The 18,467-nt window shown below is 47.1% G+C and overlaps 1 long non-coding RNA gene across 2 annotated transcripts in view; it reads right to left on the bottom strand.

Annotated features, from left to right (window-relative positions):
- LOC132658006 (uncharacterized) overlaps nt 1-18,467 on the bottom strand; it is a 405,815-nt gene that overhangs the window by 209,649 nt on the left and 177,699 nt on the right. The gene's annotated exons all lie outside the window — the stretch shown is intronic.

The raw sequence follows: 18,467 nt of genomic DNA, 5'->3' as shown, positions 1-18,467 counted from the left end.
GTTGAGGATCTGAAGCAGTAAATATTATTAATATACCAAATTGAAAAAAGAAAGAAAAATAAAACAGCCAGCCTGGTCTGGCATCCATTTCCTAGTCTCTCAACTCAGTTTTCCCAGCTCCCCGGGCCCAGCGTCTCCTTTCCCCAAATCCGATTTGCCCAAACAGAAGTCAAATTGGTGGAGATATCTATTCAAGTCAGGCCAACCAGTTAGTGGTCACGGTTGTCGGTCACCCTATGAATCAGGGTGTCTGCGACAATACCCTGATAACGAGCACAAAATATGGCTTCCCAGAGCATCGAAGAGTCTAGGCAAGACACACCCCCTTCAAGGGCAGGCAGGCCGTGACCCCCACCACCAGCCACCACCTCCCCAGACATGACCCTAAGTCTAAAGCAATTTGCCTCTGTGCTCCCATGAGCTGTGGCCCAGCCAGGGCCTGGCTTCCAGAGGGCAGAGCTCTGTACTAAGGGATAACGTGCTTCACTTGGAGACCGAGCCCCCAGCCACAAGCACAAATGGAAGCAGTTAGTTGCTATAATGAATTTGTAATGCTCCTTCGCTTGTTTCCTCTCCGTGCCTGTTGGCCCTTCAAAACAGTGTGAATCCACCGGAGAACAGTAATTGGGCTTCTTCTAGCCAGTGCGGGGGTTCACGCCTGCTGCGTCCCCCACCCCAGACAAACCGCTGCACCTCCTCTGAAGTGGCCATAACAAATTTACCTTTATTGGCCCGAAATTGGGAACTCCACCTTACTTGCTTTTGAGATAGAACAAAGAAAGTCTCTATTCTCTCTGGCTCCTCCCAGCCCCGAGATAGCCAAGAACAGAGTATGATTCTCAGGCTTCAGTTCACCCCACAGAAACAAGGAAATCCTGGCAGCCCAAGAGGCACAAGGGCAGGGTGGTTAAGTACACAGGACCTGGCTCGCATTCCAGCTCTGCCAGGAAAGTGCTGTGTGATTTCCAGCAAGTTGCTTCACCTCTCTGAATCTCATGTTCTCCGTTTGTTAAATACGGAGAGTCACACCTCCCTGGTTCGTGGAGAAGACAAAGTGATAAATAAAAGCAACCCCTGGGGCTTGGGCCAATATACAACAAATAGTGTTTCACTTTCTCTCCTCTCAAATCCTCTCTCTAAATATCTGAAAGGGGCTGTCAGGATTTGAACTCACAGTCGGGTGTATTTTCCTGCGAATGCGTACTGAGAGTTGGATCCTTCCCCTCTTGCTGGCCCATTAGGCTGTGTCCAGTCTCCACTGTCATACATGATGCTTCAGGCACATCTCGTATATATAACTTTACCTCCATGGGTGTTTTCGTTGGATAAATTTCTAGTAGTGCCAGAGGCAGGCCACAGGATTTTTGCTCCTGTCTGCCAGGTGTCACCAGGCTCATTTAAACCCTTTTGACAGGGGGAAGCCGACTCTTGGTTCCACCAATCACCCCAACCTCAGCCTCCTCAGCCTTAGAGGAAGCAGAGGGAAGCCCTGGCTGGCCTCAAGCAGCTTCACACTTCCTGTCTTTCTGCAGCTGGCAGAAGGCACCAGATGCTTCCACCAGAGACTGGGCTCAAATAGAATTCCCATTTCCAAAAGAGAACCAGATATAAAGCTGGACAAACTCAGTTCACATCCTTGCTGCGCTTCCTGTTGGCTGTGTGACTCTGTGTGAGGTGCTCAACATCTCTGAGCTTTTGTTTGCCCTGTAGGTAAAAAGAGCACCAAACGTCTACATGTGACCCTGCTGAAAGGCTTAGAAATCATGAATATAAAGCCCTGAATGCAGTGCCCATCCCCAGGAGACTATCATTTCATTCCTGGTGCCCAGTACTTACTTAAAAATGCTACATATCCCCCTGCAGGCTTTTCTGCTTCTTTCTTTGACATTGGACCAAGAATGCTGAAACAGAGCACCGTGTTGTGGAAGGCCTGCTCCTGCCTTCCAAGGGCAAGCCTCAGGGGTCCATTCAAAACCCTTTCAAATAAGACCTCCCACTTGAGATTCAATAGCTGAGAAGGCCAACTCAAGGAGAGTCAGAGACAAAGGGGACATCTGTCTGGTTTGGCCTCAGCACAGTTGTCAGAACTCTTCTTCCGAAAGCAAGCCTGTTACTATTATTGTTATTCTTGTGTTGTCATCGTCGTTGTTTTGACAGTTGCAATGGCATGGGGGCGACCATTCTCACTCACACAGATAAGGGCACAGGGGACCCACGCTCAGCTGAGAAGACCGCTGGCCCCTCTGAGACACAGCCATCTGATTGGAACCCGCTGTAGAAGTCTGCACATAAAATTTCCTCCACAAAATCAGTGGCTATTTAATGAGCACCTATTATGTGCCAGGACTTGTACAAGGTTCTAGGCCTGCGGTGAGCCATATGGGCAAGACGCTTCCCTAAGGTGGTGCTTAGAGTCTGGTGGAGGAGACAGACACTACAACAGGGGTGGAGTTTGGTTTTGGTTTTAAGCGCATAGTGGCAAATTGTGATTCCCACTATAAAGAGAACAGAGTGTAACATCTGAGGCCAACAAGGGAGGGAAATAGAAAGATTTGGGGATGCCCAAGGGATTGGACTTCCCTGATGGCTCAGACAGTAAAGAATATGCCTGCAATGCAAGAGACCCAGGGTTGGAAAGATTCTCTGGAGAAGGGAGTGGCAACCCTCTCTAGTATTCTTGCCTGGGAAATCCCAAGAACAGAGGAGCCTGGCAGGCTACAGTCCATGGAGTCCCAAAGAATCGAACAAGACTGAACGACTAACATTAAGGGATTGGAGGAAATCTTAGAAAGCTGTGTGGCACTGGGCTAAGCCCTCACCTGTCTGAGCCTGTTCCCTTCAATTTAAACAAGGGGTTACAGTACCTATTCCCGAGTTGCTGAGGCACGAAATATGACCACAGATGGTGCCCAGCACAAGTCCGGCCCCACAGTAGCCTCTAAGTGGCCTAGTTCCTCTGCACTGGTTGAACCTAGGGCTAAGCCTCCAGACCATTTAGCCTTTGGAACATTCCAGTCCATGCTAGACACCTGAGGAGACCAAAAAAGACCCCCAGTTGCCTGCAAGCTCAGGCAGAGGCTTTTGGAATTTAGGAACTTCCCAAGGAGCCTGTCCAGGGCACACCCTGATTCTGAGAAGAGATCCTACCTGCCTCCTCTTCCTGAAACATTACATCCTAGTGACACGAACGAAACTGCCCTGTCTTCATTACTGTGTTGTCACTGTCGACTTTCTTGTTGCTATTACTACTAGTAGTGATAATAATGATGGCAGTGTTTTCATTGCCTGTTTGCCTACTCTGCCTGTTTAGGGCTTCTGTGATTTTCTCTACACACCCAAAATCCACCCAATTATCTCTCAGAAACAAAGGGGCTGTCTAATACTCTGATACAAGACGCAGCAAGCAGCTTATAGAAAGGGCCAGAGCATAAACATTTGAGGGTTTGTGGGCCTCTGTAGTGACTGTGTGAAAGCAGTTATCAGAAAAGATGAAAACAAATGGATAGGGCCATGTTCCAATAAAACTTTATTTATAAAAACAGTCAGTGGGGCTGGAAAGAATTGATGTGCCGGCCATGGTTTACACCCTTCAGGTTTTAAACAGCTTCTCACATGACATGTAAGATGTGTACAGGGTAATGTGCTTACAATTACCTTGTTTTGAACAACACATGAGAGCGTTGTTGTGGAAACTTATACATCACTTGATGGACTCATTTAACAATCTTTGTAGTTGGTGGGCTTAATTCTTTTTTACTACATTTTCCCAAGTGATCCTGAGATGTTTATATGTTTAACTTCTTAACTAAAGATTTGTCTGTCTTTGTGGAAGGGGTGTTGGAAGACAGAACAAACCCTACAAAGGACTATGGTGCAACCCATACTGAAAATGGATATTTACTAAATCTACAGAGATTTAGCAGATATTCATAAGCATGTGATCTCTCAATTACAAGTGTTAGAAATTTGAAGTGGACCTCTGTAGATCGGACCTAGTAAAGCTAGTCTACAGGACAAATGAAAATCAACTGTAACGAGAAGTGAATAAATAAATGGGCATGGATTGCTTAGAATAAAATTTTCAGTGATGACACGGTTGGCATTTGGGAAAGGGCTGTGTTTTGAGCAACACAGGTGAAAATGAAAGTGATTTGCTCTGCGCTGAAAAAGTATCTCACGTGATGAGAAAGACATAGGTGGGAAGCTTAGGAAGGGTTTCAAGAAAACAGCTTTTTAAATGGGAAGGTTAGGGAGGGAAAGTATCAAATTCTAAATTAATGTACTATTTTAACATAGGAAGAGATTTAAAATGCTGTTTCTATAACTAAATTAGTACCTCAAGTGGTGGGTGGGAGACATCTGATTATTTCATCTCCATGTCCTTAAAAGTTGGTACATTTGAGCTGTTTTAAAAAATGGCAGTTTCTCCTTGGGAAACTAGGAAAGGATGTACATGACGGAAAGGCAGAACTGGTATCATCATCCGCTTTGTTCCCAGAGTCTCTGCAGGACTTGGCATGCAGTAGTGGGTGAGGAATAAAAATGAATGGATGAACAAATAGTCATGAATAAAGCGAATGAATGAGAGTGGGTGAATGTATGAATGAACAAATAGTGATGAATGGAATTAATGAGTGAGAGAGTGAGTGAATGAATGACTGAACAGATCACTTGAACACTTCCTATAATGCTCACCACCTCAAAACAGCTCAGACTCTAGCCATGAAGGAGCTCATAGCCGTTTGGCCAGCTATAGAAATTCACTTAACCTTCATCAGCGAGTGCTGCCTCTTCCAGAATTTAGCATCTTCATGTCTTTCTCAAACAGGAAAGGTCAGAGAAAGCCAGAGAGTTCCCTCAAGCTCTGAGCTCCTGGACCTTAACTCCTACAAAGCAGCACAAACCAAGCCAGACACAACCCTGCCCCAAAAGAGAGAGGGTGGGGAGTGGCGGGGCATGGACTGGGAAGGAGGAGAAAAGGCAGAGGGTGGGATTCTGGAAACCCTTTCTCCCTGGGAGAAAGAAATCAATGCAACTCAAGCCTTGGACTGTCCTTTCTGCTGCCCACGGTGACTCAGCATGGGGGCCTGCGAGTCTTGTTGAGAAAAGATGATGGGGCAAAGAAAGAGATGGATGGGAGAAAAGGGGGGCCTTTCATAGGAAGGCAGCTGGCCCCAGTCAAGGCTGCCACTATTGACTGAAGGCAGAGCCAAGCTAGGGGCAGCACTGCTCAGACCACAGGGTCAGTAGCCAAGGGAGGAGCCAGCATGTACCTTCACTGTCTGTCTGCAAAGACTGAGCTTCTAAGCACCAAGTTCAAGCTTCCTCTACATTCTTGAACCGGTAACCGCAATAGCAGTAGCTAAACCAATAAGAATAGCTAACACAGGGACTTCCCTGGTGGTCCAGAAGTTAAGACTCCATGCTTCCAACGTAGGGGATGAGGGTTCGATCCCTTGTCAGAGAACTAAAATTCTACATGCCATGTGGCTAAAAAAGATCTCTGTGCCTATGGTGACAGTTACACAGCTCTGTAAACATAGAAAATATCATTGAATTGTGCAAGTAAAGCAAATGAATTGTATGGTATGTAAATTACAACTCAATAAAACATTTTTTTTAAGTAACACTTAGACTTCCTATAAGCCAAGCTTTATACACACTCAAGTCCATCATCGTTAACCCCATTTTATAGACAAGGAAACTGAGGCATAGAGAGGTTAAATAGCTTGACCAAGTTAGCATGGGAGTGGTAGAGCCAAGACCTGGGTGACCAGCAGTTCTGGTTTGCTCAGGACTGTCCCCACTTTAGTGCTGAAAGCTGTGAGCCCTAGCAAATCCTTCAGACCAGGAAAATCAGGTCAGCTGGGTCACCCTAGCCAAGGGCAGGCAGCAAAGGACATATGTTTAACCACTTCCTGATCCTGCTCTGGGGAGAAGCATGGTGTAACTGTTAAGAGCATGAGCTTTGAAGCCAGGATTAAGATCCAGGTTCAAGTCCAGCCTTTGCTTAGTATTAGCCACTGGGTCTATACGGCTCAGTTTTCCTTCTCTGTAAAATGGGAATCAGAATCTACTTCATTTTCTGGTTTCAAAACCTGAGGCTGGACACAGGATGAATGTCTAACTTTGGTTAGACTGTATGGTCAATCCCCTTGTTGTAAGGGAGATAATAATACATTAGTCTGGAGGGAATGAGGTGGGAACTGCTCAGGTAGGAAGGTGTGTTAAGACCAGGAACTCCACGTAATGCTCTATGGTGATCTGAATGGGAAGTCCTAAAGGGAGCAGACATACGCATACGTACAGCTGATCACTCTGCTGTACAGTAGAATCTAACATAACATTGTAAAGCAACTATACTCCAATAAGAGTTAACTTTAAAAAACCACTTAAAAATTTTTTTAAAATAATGTTACTGTAGTGATTCTCAAGTTAACAAGGAAATCAAAAGAACTCTGAGTTGCATGCACCTAAAGACAAATTCAATATAAAGCCCTGAAAAGTGTATCCAAATTCATAACATACATATTAAGAAAATAGTAAGTGTACAAATAAATGTTAATGTTAAAAAAAAAAAGAAGGATTAAAGCAACCATCTGCTGAGGGCAGAGGGTGGGGCAGGAGGGGAGCCCGAGACACCCTCAGGTCACACAGCTGCTGTCAGCTCCTCTCACAGGAGTCCAGATATCCTGGCGGGATGCGCAGGCGTCCAGGCTGCCCACTCAATCCTGTCTTGCTCTAGAGCCCAGGTGAGCTCCTCTGCTTCCTCCCCGCTCCTCAGCTATTTGTGGCCCTCCTTACAGTGACAGGGACCAGGGTAGCGACGCTGGCCTCTTCCATCCCATGTTCTCTTCCCCAACAACGGGAACCAGGATGTTCCATCCAGCAAGCCCCCCAACTGTCTCACCAGCCTCTCCGAATCCCAGACCCACAGCCCTTCCTGGCCTCAGGCACCCCATGAATAACTAGGCCAGGGCGGACAGTGTAGGAGGTGTTCCCCCCCCCCCATGCTGATTCGGGTTCCAGCCCTGACGAAGGTCATCATTCAGTCACTCAACAAACACCAGGGGAGGCCTAGAATCCCGGTGAGCCTGTGCTCTGGAGTCAGACGGCTCCAGGTTCAATTGCAGCTCACTGCTAACCAGTCCCCCCTCCCCCCCGAACTGAGTAACAAATTCATTAACCTCTCTTTAGCCCAGTGTCCACAGATCGATTAATAACAATCCTTACGATACAGTGTTGTGTAAAACCGTTAGAACGATGTCTGGCAAATAATAGGTGGTCAATTAATGTTACTTATCATTAATCACAGTATTATTAATGCTAACATTAATATGTCTTGCACTTTCATTATATCCTTATTTCTGGGCCACTTTGAAAGCACAGTTGACCCTTAAAACAACGGAGGGGTTAGGGACACCAAACCCCTGGACTGCTTGTCAACTGGTTCTTCTGCTCACTGGGGATCCAGACTCTTCCTTATTTTTCCCTCATACCTGTTCTGTTGTTATTCTCTGTGACGCTTCCTTCCCTGGGCAGCAGGTCCTGACCCAGAGCTTCCTGCCCTAGTCAGTCTAGGCACTTCCATCCCAGGCTACGCCACACTGGTAGTGCTAGTGATAGAGAACCCACCTGCCAGTGCAGGAGACATAAGAGACGCAGGTTTGATCCCTGGGTCGGGAAGATCCCCTAGAGAAGGGAATGGCAACCCACTCCAGTATTCTTGCCTGCGAAGTCCCATGGACGGAGGAGCCTGGCGGGTGGGCTACAGTCCATTAGGTTGCCAAAGAGTCTAACATGACTGAGCAACTGAATGCGCATTACAACACAGACATTCACCAAACCTACATTTGCATCAAATGCCCAGACTGGCTGGTGGCTGTATTTTACATTAGTTTTTATTACTGCTACACGCAAAAAAAAGATATAATGAAAATATACCTGAACATACAAATTAAGGAGGGAGAGAGGCACCCAGGTCAGACATTGATCTTTTGTTGGTGTAAGAGATTCATTCAGCAAATCCTTTTTATGGTTGTAGTGAAAAGGGAGGCTGTGCATCAGCTTCAGTGACAGTAAATTCTCAACTGGGAATAAATTTTCCTGGTCAGCCGACATTTGTCTGATCGAAGGACCTTTCTATATCTCCGATTCTTCTTCCTCCCTCCACAGCTCAGAATGAGCGGTGCTGTGCTGTGCTTAGAATCTCAGTCATGTCCAACTCTTTGCAAGCCCATGGACTGTAGCCCACAAGGCTCCTCTGCCCGTGGGGATTCTCCAGGCAAGAATACTGGAGTGGATTGCCATGCCCTCCTCCAGAGGATCTTTCTAACCCAGGGATCGAACCTAGGTCTCCCACATTGCAGACAGATTCTTTACCAGCTGAGCCACCAGGGAAGCCCAAGAATACTGGAGTGGGTGGTCTATCCCTTCTCCAGGGGACCTTCTCAATCCAGGAATAGAATTGGGATCTCCTGTACTGCAGGCGGATTCTCTACCAGCTGAGCTACCAGGGAAACCCAGAGTGAACTACACTCACATAATTAATTTTAAAAAAAATACATCACCTCTCACTGGAGTGTAAATTGGTTCAACTTTTGGAGAGAGGAATTTGGCAGAGTCATTCCTCAAGAGCGCCAACAATGTCTAAACATCTCGATTCAGTAAATCTTCCTATAGAGGCCTCACTCAAGCAAATTATCTGAAGTAGGGGCAAGAGTGACCAATTTCACAACCACATTTGTTGTAGTTTTCAGTCTAAAATTTAAAAATAGGAAACAACTGGATCACGACCAACATGGTCTTGCTAAGTCAATGTTCTGATTATTTCTTTTGACATTAAAAAAAAATTTCCAAAGCTGTTACAGCCACAGTTCTTTATTTAGTTGACAAATCTGCCATGTAGGCAAGGCTGACTGGAGATGCCCCCTTTCTGTTCTATTTGCCTGTTCTAAGTGCTGTTGACTCAGAAAGTGAAGGGCTGGACAGTGTCTCTTGACACAGTATTTCCAATATGGTAGCCTCAGGATAGTTTGATGTCTTAAACGACGGCTCAGGACTCCACAGGACAGAAAGTAGAACCTGCCAGTTTCTTAAAGTGTGGGCCAGCACAGCACGACTTCTGCTTGTTTCTACTGATGGAAGTCTCAGAGCACCAGGGTGTCTATACAGGGCGTGGGCCACAGACCCACCTCTTTTATGGGGGATGCATCTAAGAATTTGTGGACATGGAAATACAGATGTAGCAAACAGACTTGCGGACACAGTGGGCGGAAGGAGGGGGTGAGACAAATTGAGAGAATAGTGCTGAAACACACACACCGCCGCATGTAAATTTGCAGGAATTCGCTGTAGGACTCAAGGAGCTCAACCCCACGCTCTCTGACAACCTGGAGGAATGGGATGGGCTGGGGGTGGGGGGGGGGGGTGGGGGGGGGGGGGAAGCTCAAGAGGGAGAGGACATATGTTATACTCAGGGCTGATTCATCTTAATGTTTGGCAGAGACCAACACAATGTTGTGAAGCAATTATCCTCCAATTAAAAATATTAAAAAAATTTTTAAAGGAAATTTATGTTCAAATCAGCATTTTCAACTCCAACAAGGAATTCTGGCTATGTGCAGCCCCAGCTGGCTGGTGGGTTCCTGATGTCCCCTCAGGCAGGGTGTTAGATTCCCTGGTTTGCCATGGCCCCTCACTGGCCTGCTGTCTGCGTTAATGATTCCTGTTGGCCCCCCTGGGCATGTGTGTTTGCAATCTCATGAACCATATTTACAACTGAAAATCAACAATAACAGATTCATAAAGCAAATCTAAGGCAAAGCACGTTGAGATGATTTGTCTGGAGAGAGGAGAATGGTGCCTGGGATGCAAAGCACCCATGATTTCCCTATACCTTGTACAAACTGGTCCTTATTCCAGTCCTCCTGGACAGGAGCCACCCTCACGACTCCCAGCTCATGTTTCCTCCCCAGGGAATGGCGTCAGGACGGTGTGGTGATCCTCCAGCCACTGATTTACTCAGTGAAAGTGAAAGCCACTCAGTCATAGCCAACTCTTTTCGACCCCATGGGCTACACAGCCCATGGAATTCTCCAGGCCAGAATACTGGAGTGGGTAGCCATTCCCTTCTCCAGGGGATCTTCCCAACCCCGGGATCGAACTCAGGTCTCCCCCATTGCAGGTGGATTCTTTACCAGCTGAGCCACAAGGGAAGCCCAAGAATACTGGAGTGGGTAGCCTATCCCTTCTCCAGGGGATCTTCCCAACCCAGGAATCAAACCAGGGTCTCCTGCATTGCAGGTGGATTCTTTACCAACTGAGCTATCAGGGAAGCCGTCAGTAATGCAGTCAAATCTCTGAAAAGGAGTGGATGGGAGAGGCTGGAAAGTGAGGAAAGGGCTAGAAATGGGAGCTCAAGAGCAATATAGACAATGTTTGTTTCTCTTTTTCTGACTTTCTTCACTCTATATGACAGACTCTAGGTTCATCCACATCACTACAAATGACTCAATTTCATTCCTTTTTACGGCTGGGTAATATCCCATTGTATATACATACCACGTCTTCTTTATCCATTCATCTGTCAATGGACATCTAGGTTGTGTCCATGTCCTGGCTATTAAATAATGCTGCAATGAACATTATGATACATGTGTCTTTTTGAGTTATGGTTTTCTCAGGGCATATTATCTGTGGTTGAATTACCGGGTCATATAGTAGTTCTGGGCTTCCCTGATGACTCAGACAGTAAAGAATCTGCCTGCAATGCAGGAGACCTGGGTTCAATCCCTGGGTTGGGAAGATCCCCTGGAGAAAAGAATGGCAACCCACTCCAGTATTCTTACCTAGAGAATTCCATGGACAGAGAAGCCTGGCAGGCTACAGTCCATGGGGTTAGCCCACGGACTGAGCGACTAACATTTTCACTTTCATAGTAGTTCTATGAAATCTAGAAAAATGGTACTGATGGACCTATTTGCAGGGCAGGAATAGAGACTCTGGCTCAGAGAACAGACACGTGGACCCACAGCAGGAAGAAGAGGCTGAGGCAAATTGAGAGAGCAGCGCTGACGTATATACACCACTGTGTTGTATATATGTGTGTATTTACACATGTACTGACCATGTGTAAAATGCACAGCTAGTGGGAAGCTTCTGTATAACACACGGAGCTCAGCTCAGTGCTCTGTGACGATTTAGAGGGGTGGAAGGGAGGTTCAAGAGGGAGGGGCTACATCTATACATATGACTGATTCGTGCTGTTTACAGCAGAAACTAACAGAACATTGCAAAGCAGTTATACTCCAATCAAAACAAAAGCAAGAACAGTATAAAGACCCGCATCGGAGTAGGTGACTTAGGTTTGGGAAGAAAGAGACAAAGAGTGAAGTCGGTGGTAAAAGGAAAGAGCGTGACATGGCCATTTCATGCCTCCTAGCAAACAAGATAGACGGCAGCAAACCCTGGCTGCCCAACCTGCTCAAGAAATCACTAGCAAATTGCCCCGTGGACAGCTAGAAGGAAACCACCCCTCTTTCTGAATTACAAGCACATGGGTACCAACTTCATGACTTTTGCTATCTGTGAAAATCACCTGGGCCATTATTCATTTAACATTTTCTTCTAAGTTGACTTATAAAGAATCTTCAAAAAGAAACCTTCAGCTTTATCCTATGAAATTCCCTCTGAGAAATCATGAGAAGCACAGGTGATGCACACACGTGCTCACACAATGGTGTGCTGCAACTGGCCCAGGATGGTAGTAAAAGCCAGTGTTCACTTGTCAAGGGTTTTGCAAGCCTGCTGTGAAACACAGCCATTGTGAAAAATTAAATTATATAAGCTTGCAATTACAGGTTTTGAAAGATAAGGGGAAAAGTACACAGAACTCATCCCTTCCTAATTATTTTACTCCGTTTTCCTATGACCTCTGTCCTTGAGGTTACTTTCACCTATTGTTTCTGGGGGACGAGAACTCTGTATTCATTATCTATTCCTGTACATCTTTTCCTAACTCTGTGTTCAGTGACACAGCGGCAGCTTGATGGTAGGTGTATTGACACCATTTCTGTTGTTGTTTAGTCGCTAAGTCATGTCTGACTCTTTTGGAACCTCATAGACTGTAGCCCACCTGGGTCCTCTGTCCATGGGATTTCCCTATGAAGAATACTGGTGTGGGGTGCCATTTCCATCTCCAAGGGATCTTCCCAACCCAGGGACTGAATCTGCGTCTCCTGCATTGGCAGATGGATTCTTTACCACTGAGCCACCAGGGAAGCACATGGAAACTGGCAAATGCTCCAGATCAGGGCTTTCTTCCCCGGCAGGACTGATGGCTAAATATTCACCAGCATACTGCACCTTTGTGTCATTATTAAACCCATATAATGTGTCTGTGAAAGTCAAGTGAAGTCGCTCAGTCGTATCCGACTCTTTGTGACCCCATGGACTGTAGCCTATCAGGCTCCTCCGTCCATGGGATTTTCCAGGCAAGAGTGCTGGAGTGGATTGCCATTTCCTTAATGTGTCTAGTATAATATATAATATAAATATATTTCCCCTGTGTGTGTGTATGCGTGCTAAGTTGCTTCAGTCGTGTCTGACCCTGTGTGACCCCATGGACTGTAGCCCACCAAGCTCCTCTGTCCATGGATTCTCCAGGCAAGAATACTGGAGTGGGCTGCCGTGCCCTCCTTCCCAACCTAGGGACTGAACCCGCATCTCTCCTGTCTCCTGCGTTGGTAAGCAAGTCCTTTACCACCAGCGCCGCCTGGGAAGCCCCTTTGTTTCCCCTAACGCTCACTAAAACAAATTCAGGTGCAAAATTAAAATATATATATTTCCATATTCCCGCAAAGGTCTTGCTATCCATCAGTGAGCGGGTGCTGTTGTTTGACACTCACTAGCCCCACCCAACAGTCATTCATTAGGGACCCTGAGGCCTGGAGGAGGTGAGTGAGTATGCTAAGACTACAGTGAGTTCACGGCCAACTCCAGCTTCTCCCCCACCCGCACCCCAGGTCCCCAGCCCTCTGCATTGCCTCCCCCTGCAGATGACAAGTCACATCACTAAAACACACATTTCAGAAACAACTAGAATAAAAGGGAGCAGCCCGAATGCAAACGAGGGCAGAAGGGAAGGGACTGGGGTGCGGCTGGGGGGAGACAGTAAAAGGGTCATTAGAAATTCACACAATTAATTAGACAATGCTGGAGACACAGTCATCTCTAATCCATTGATAAGGATGGCAGGGGGGCCTATTCCCATCTGGGACCCCTTGCGGGTTACCGCAAGCTAAGCTCAATGGTCCACCTCCCCCTCACCCTCCCCAAACCCGCTTAAATATTTGATGCAAAATTAAAGCCCGTTCCAACTTTTATGAGCAGTGTAGCAGTGTCTGCTGCCGCTGGGCGCCCGCTGCCCCCCACCATTTCCCAAGGAGCCTCCCACCCCCCATCCTGGGCGGCCTCTGCCTCCATCAAGCCGAGTGCATTAGGACAATTAGCACCAGCCCACTGGCGCCAATTAGCAACCAACAGTGTCTATATTATGGAGAGGGAGCGGCAGGGGCGCCTGTGTCTCCAGCCGGCCTTCACACTCAATTACATTAAGTGGAGGCTCCGAGCTGCGGTTGGTGGGATGGACAGTTGCTGGAGTAATTGCGTCTTCTCTGCTCTGTAGGTGATCTTCTCCTGGCTCCCTGATCCAGGACTGACTCCTCTTCCTGTCCACTTCCATCAATACATGCGCCTTCAAAAGGCAGGAGGAAGGGAGGCACAGGGTGGAGGCTGCAGTGGCCGGAGAAGCAGGTCGGGCATGGAGCTGAATCATAATAAGGATCATTCATTCATTTGTTCACTCCACAAATATTCTCCCAGGGTCCGCTGTGTGCCTGGCAGGCTTCTACAGCCAGCACCAGCTAGAAAACTGGCCTTGCTCAATGCAAAGTGACGATATGAGATTCACTGTCCAAAAGCTGATAGGAGCTTCACAATGGTGGCGCAGAGCATTAAACCAACTGCAGCTCCTTCTGAGCAGGGACCCCCTTCTCAGCCCTTCTGAGCCCAGCCCAATAGCACGGTTGTGCATTGATGGGGCCAGCCCTATCTGGGTTTGGGGATACGGTCGTGAACACATCTGAACACACATGCCTGCCTTCAGGGGACCTCTCCTCCTCATTGATGGAGAGAGTTGTTGCTGTTCAGTCACTGTCCACCTCTTTGCAACCCCATGAACTGCAGCACGCCAGGCTTCCCTGTCCTTCACTATCTCTCGGAGTTTGCTCAAACTCATATTCATCTACTCAGTGATGGCATCCAACCATCTCATCCTCTGTTGCCCTCTTCTCCTTTTGCCTTCAATCTTTCCCAGCATCAGGGTCTTTTCCAATGAGTCGGCTCTTCACGTCAGGTGGCCAAAGTATTGGAGCTTCAGCTTCAGCATCAGTCCTTCCAATGAATATTCAGAGTTTCTTTTCTTTAGGATTGACTGGTTTGATCTCCTGGCAGTCCAAGGGCCTCTCAAGAGTCTTCTATAGCACCACAGTTCAAAAGCATCCATTCTTAGGCATTCAGCCTTCTCTATGGTCTGGCTCTCACATTCATAAATGACTACTGGAAAAACCATAGCTTTGACTATATGCGTCTTTGTCGACAAAGTGATGTCTCTGCTCTTTAATATGCTGAGCACTGAAGAATTGATGCCTTCTAACTGTTGTGCTAGAGAAGACTCTTGAGGGGCCTTTTTGGACAGCAAAGAGATCAAAGCAGTCACTCCTAAAGGAAATCAACCCTGAATATTCATTGGAAGGACTGATGCTGAAGTTGAAGTTGCAATACTTTGGGCCACCTAATGCAAAGAGCAGACTCATTAGAAAAGACCCTGATGCTGGGAGAGGCTAAAGGCAGGAGAAGAAGATGACAGGAGATGAGATGGTCAGATGGCATCACCAACTTGATGGATATGAGTTTGAGTAAACTCTGGGAGATGGTGAAGGACAGGGAAACCTGACATGCTGCAGTCCATGAGGTTGCAAAGAGTCAGACACAACTGAGCAACTGAACAACAATGACATGCTGTCTAGGTTTGTCTTAGCTTTCCTTCCAAGGAGCAAGGCTTCCCTGTCCTTTAATTTTGTGGCTATAGTCACTGTCTGCAGTGATTTTGGAGCCCAAGAATGTAAAATCTGTCACTGTTTCCACTTTTTTCCCCTTCTATATGCCATAAAGTGATGGGATGGAGAAAGACAGTTGACAAATGGCAAACAAAATGGATTAGTAAATCGGCTAGTTCATAAGAGGGGAATGGGTATAATAACAAAAAGAAAAAAAAATAGAGGATGGTAAGAGGGTTGAGGAGGGTCAAAGGATTAGATGGACACTGGAAGAAGTCTCGGGGTAGTGAGATTCAGGCAAAGAGTTGAGGGAGGCGAGGGAATGAGGCTTCCAGGTGAGGAAACAGCCAGTGCAAAGGCCCTGTGGCAGAGGTGTATCCATCATGTGCAAATAGAGGTGGAGGTTAGAGTAGCTAGAGTGAAGTAAAGGGGGAGAGGAGGAGATGGAGGCCCAAGAGCTAAGCGGGATGCGGAGGTGCTAGGTGGATCCGGTAGGGCCTTGTTGGGCATCATGAAGACCATGACTTGCTCAGGGAGCGACACTGAAGAACTGTGGACTCGGGGAGCCACACCGAAGCGCTGTGAGTAGAGGCAGGAATGCACTAAAAGAAGCACTCAGAAAGCTGTCTTGGGGCTAGACAGTAGATAGGAAAACATGGATGAAAAGAGGCCCATGAAGAGTCTACCCCTAGGCTCTGCAGGCCCCTCGGTCTCTGTTACACTTACCTACCTCTGTGGCTATAGCACAAAACCAGCCATGCCAAAACAAGTGGGCCTGGCTCTGTTCCAATAAAACTTTCTGGACACAGGATTCTGAGTCTCCTATAATCATTACATGTCATGAAATATTTTTCCTTTAGCTTTCTCCCACAACCACTGCAAAAGGTAAAAACTAACCTTAGTTCATAGAGTCAAAAAAAAAAAAGAGGGGGGCGCATCAAGCCAGCTTTGGCCCAAAGGCTATAGTTTATCAATCTGAAATTTCTAAAGTCATCCGGGGTGGACCAGAGTGGGAACATGACACTAGGGCAGTGGGAGATTCTAGATATATTTTATGGTTCAGACAATAGGACCTCTGAGAGGTTGGCTGCAAAGTGTAAGAGAGAGGGGAAAATCAGAGATGACTCCAAAGCTTGGGGCCCGAGGAACCAGAAGTGAAATTTGCTCAGTCATGTCCGACTCTTTGCGACCCACGGACTCTACAGTCCATGGAATTCTCCAGGCCAGAATACTGGAGTGGGGAGCCTTTCCTTTCTCCAGGGGACCTTCCAAACCCAGGGATCAAACCCAGGTCTCCCGCATTGCAGGTGGATTCTTTACCAGCTGAGCCACCAGGGAAGCCCTTAGGAAGCACCTAAATGGAGAAAACCCTGGGAGGTGAGGGTTTGAGGGAGGGGCAAGAAAGGATGGTAATTATCATAATATCTATGTATTAGTTATTTAACTGGGTGTTTAATATACACACAGCTCTTTAAGATCACCACTTCACTTCATCCTTACATTATTCAGTGAATTTGACTCCATTCATGTCTCAACCCATTTCACAGATGTGGAGACTAAGTCTCAAAGGAGTGAAATGCTTTTCTCCAAAATCACCAGCAGTTAAGTTGCAGACATAATTCTTTCCCATTCAGGAGCCTGTGTTCTGCAGTATAACATGACTCTGCCCACACTGCTTTGGAGATCTTATTTGAAGTAAGAGACTTTAAAACAGAAAGGAGAAGCCTTCCCAAGCCTACATGTTGGTTTATGCTTTAACTTTAGAGTTGGCATAGGGGTATGTGCTTCAACAAGCCTCTTCCCATCTCTGGGCCTCAGTCTCCCCATCTTTTCATGTGGCTCCGTGACTAGAGCCTTTCCCAGGTTCCTTTCTGACTTAACATCTGCTGACACCCTGATTACTCAGCTTCTGACCAAAGGCAACTGGGGCAGGGATGGTCCAACAGCCTAAGGAAAGAGTTAATTCCCTGTGAAATTACTGGGGATTATTTACGTCTTTACATGGTGTTTTATATGTTTAAGTGCTTTCTGATCTTTTAGAAGCTAATCCCAGGTGGAGGCTAAAGGCCTATAAGAAAGCTCCTGTCAGTAGAAGCTGGAATCTGAAGAAGCTCACAGATCTGGGGCAGCAGATGGTGTCTACAAGAAAGTCAGTCCTCCCCCTCCCATCTCCAGCAGGCTTTTCCTCCAAGAACTGCCCCTGGTCACCTTGCTGTGGGCCTCCAGCCTCCATAGGAACTAGGTACCTGATCAGGTGGAAAGATGGGTGAATATGAACAAAACAGCCCCTGATCTTGAGAAGCAGTCAGACTGTGTGTGTGTGTGTGCTCAGTCTTGTCTAGCTCTTTGCAACCCCCTGGACTGTAGCCCGTCAGGCTTCTCTGTCCACGGAATTCTCCAGGCAAGAATACAGGCAAGGGGTTGGATGCCATTTCCTGCTCCAGAGGGATCTCCCCAATCCAGGGATCAAACCCTCGTCCCTTGTTTCTCCTGCATCAGCAGGAGGATTCTTTACCACTGAGCCACCTGGGAAAACCAGGAGAGATGTAATTTATACATAAGCCTGGAACCAGCCTCTGGATGCTCATCAACAGCCTAGTGCAGAAGGCAGTCACTGAATCACACGGTGTGTAACACTCACTCTGTGCTAGGCACTGGAGATCAGTGAAGTGGTGGGCAGTCCCAAGGTTCCTGCTGGCATCCGACTTACCACCTAGTAAAGTCTGTGCAGTGAGCCAGAGAAGGACACTGGCCTTTCGACCTCTGGCTCCAGCCTGGAAGACTGGGTTGCCCCAGAAATCTTTTTTAAGGGGGTGAGGGGGGGACTGTATCTCATTTGCTGACAGTGAATTATTTGTGCAATTATTAAAGAACTGAGTGGTGAAGGCCTGGGCCTCTGGTCTCCTCTTGCCTGAGTGGGTACGCCAGCAGTGTCATTTCACTGCTCTGTGCCTCAGTTTCTTCATCTGTCAAAGGAGGATGAGACTAGACTCTGCCTCAGAGGGCTGCAGTGAGGATTATCTGTGACCATGGGAAGCTCAGAGAACTAAGGCATTGCAATATACTATGTAAATCACCAGGAGCTGTGAGCTTTTAAAGGGTTTCCCTGGTGGCTCAGGGCTAAAGAATCCTGTCTGCCAATGCAGGAGACACAGGAGTCGAGGGTCCGATCCCTGAGTTGGGAATAATCCCCCAGAGGAGGGCATGGCAATTTCCACTCCAGTATTCTTGCCTGGAGAATCCCACGGACAGAGGATCCTGGCGGGCTATGGTCCACAAGGTCGCAAAGAGTTGGACGCGACTTAGCGACTGCTGTACCACACTAAGAGATGGGGATCCTGGGACTTC

This window comes from Ovis aries, chromosome 17 (genome assembly GCF_016772045.2).
Source record: "Ovis aries strain OAR_USU_Benz2616 breed Rambouillet chromosome 17, ARS-UI_Ramb_v3.0, whole genome shotgun sequence".
NCBI classification, from domain to species: domain Eukaryota; kingdom Metazoa; phylum Chordata; class Mammalia; order Artiodactyla; family Bovidae; genus Ovis; species Ovis aries.
The sequence above is the reverse complement of the archived record's forward strand: the minus strand, read 5'-3'. Positions and strand labels throughout refer to the sequence as shown.